The sequence below is a fragment of the Orycteropus afer genome, unplaced genomic scaffold (assembly GCF_000298275.1).
Source record: "Orycteropus afer afer isolate SDZICR_OR568_19922 unplaced genomic scaffold, OryAfe1.0 scaffold00466, whole genome shotgun sequence".
In the NCBI taxonomy this organism is placed as follows: domain Eukaryota; kingdom Metazoa; phylum Chordata; class Mammalia; order Tubulidentata; family Orycteropodidae; genus Orycteropus; species Orycteropus afer.
The window spans coordinates 1603681-1604923 of NW_006922053.1; positions in this window are offsets into that span (position 1 = coordinate 1603681).

A 1243-nucleotide genomic window follows, 5' to 3' on the forward strand; every position below is an offset into this window, starting at 1 on the left:
AAGGATTTAAAGGGGCCGGCCCTTGAAGTTTTCCTCCACCCTGGACCTCCCACTCCCCCCAAAACCCCAGACTCAGAAAGGAAGAAACCACCCCAGGGTTTTACCGCCGCGATCCATCCGGGGATTATTCTTAAGCAACTCTGAAAACATCCTTGCCTCCCGCCCCTGGAGGGGGTCCCTCGATCAGACTCCCCCTCACGGTCTCAGGGGGCTGCTCCCTAGAATAGAGGCTGGGGATCCACCTGCCGACCCCATCCAACCCCCATAAAAGGGGGCTGAGAAACAAGTCTCTCGGGCTCCTACTTTCTCCGTTAGAGGGTTCCCCAGGTAGGGGCGGGGGCGGCCGAGGAGAAACCACAGCAGGGGTGGGGGTGGCTTCTGAGATCCGGGGAGACCCAACTTCGGAAGCAGACAAATCCCCCCCCTTTGTTTGTCAACTGGGGATGGGGTGCCCCAGCGCACCCCCTCCCTTGCAAAGTTTTTTTTCTTTTTCTGAGGGTATGTGAATCTGACTTTTTGAAGAAGCCCGAAACCGGACTTTTCTGGGCTCAGTGGAAACCCATTTTAATGAAAACTAAGATAAACTTGCGGAGGTGGGGGAGGCGCTGAAACAGGATTTTAGAAGGGCTCCGAAAAACTTCTAGGGTGTCAGAAACACTTTGGGGGACTTGAAACGGACTCGGGAGGTGTTTGAAACTGGCTCAGGGGTTCTTGAAACTGACTTTCTGCGAAGGAGGGGACCACGAAACGTCTCTTTCAGGGGGGAGGGGTGTGAGGAGGCCCGGGAAACCACCCCCCCTCCGGTCCCCCGCAGCCGGTGCAAGCGGCACGGCCCGGGGCCTTTTGAAGCTCGGGGCACCCGACCCGCCGCCGGCCGGCGGCTGCGCCCCGCATTAACGCGGAGCAGATGTTCCTTGCGGCCCCCCCGGCCCTCCAACCTGAGCCCTCGGTGCGCGCCGCAGCACGGTCCCCGCGCAGACAAAAGGACTCGCCTCCACCCGCTCCCCCTCCAACTCCGCGCCGGCCGGGCCTCTCGGGGGAGGGGGCGCCCGAGGCCCCCGCGCCGGGGGTCCGCACGAAGTTAGGCGGGGCCCCCCCGGGGCCGCAAAGTTTGGCGAAGTGGCCGCCCGTACGCACCGGCGCCCGGGCCGACCGGCCTCCACGCCGCCGGCCCCCCATTAGCGGATAAAGTTGGAGAACAATGACCCGGGCCGCCGCCCGCACCCTCGGCCGCCCGCGCCCG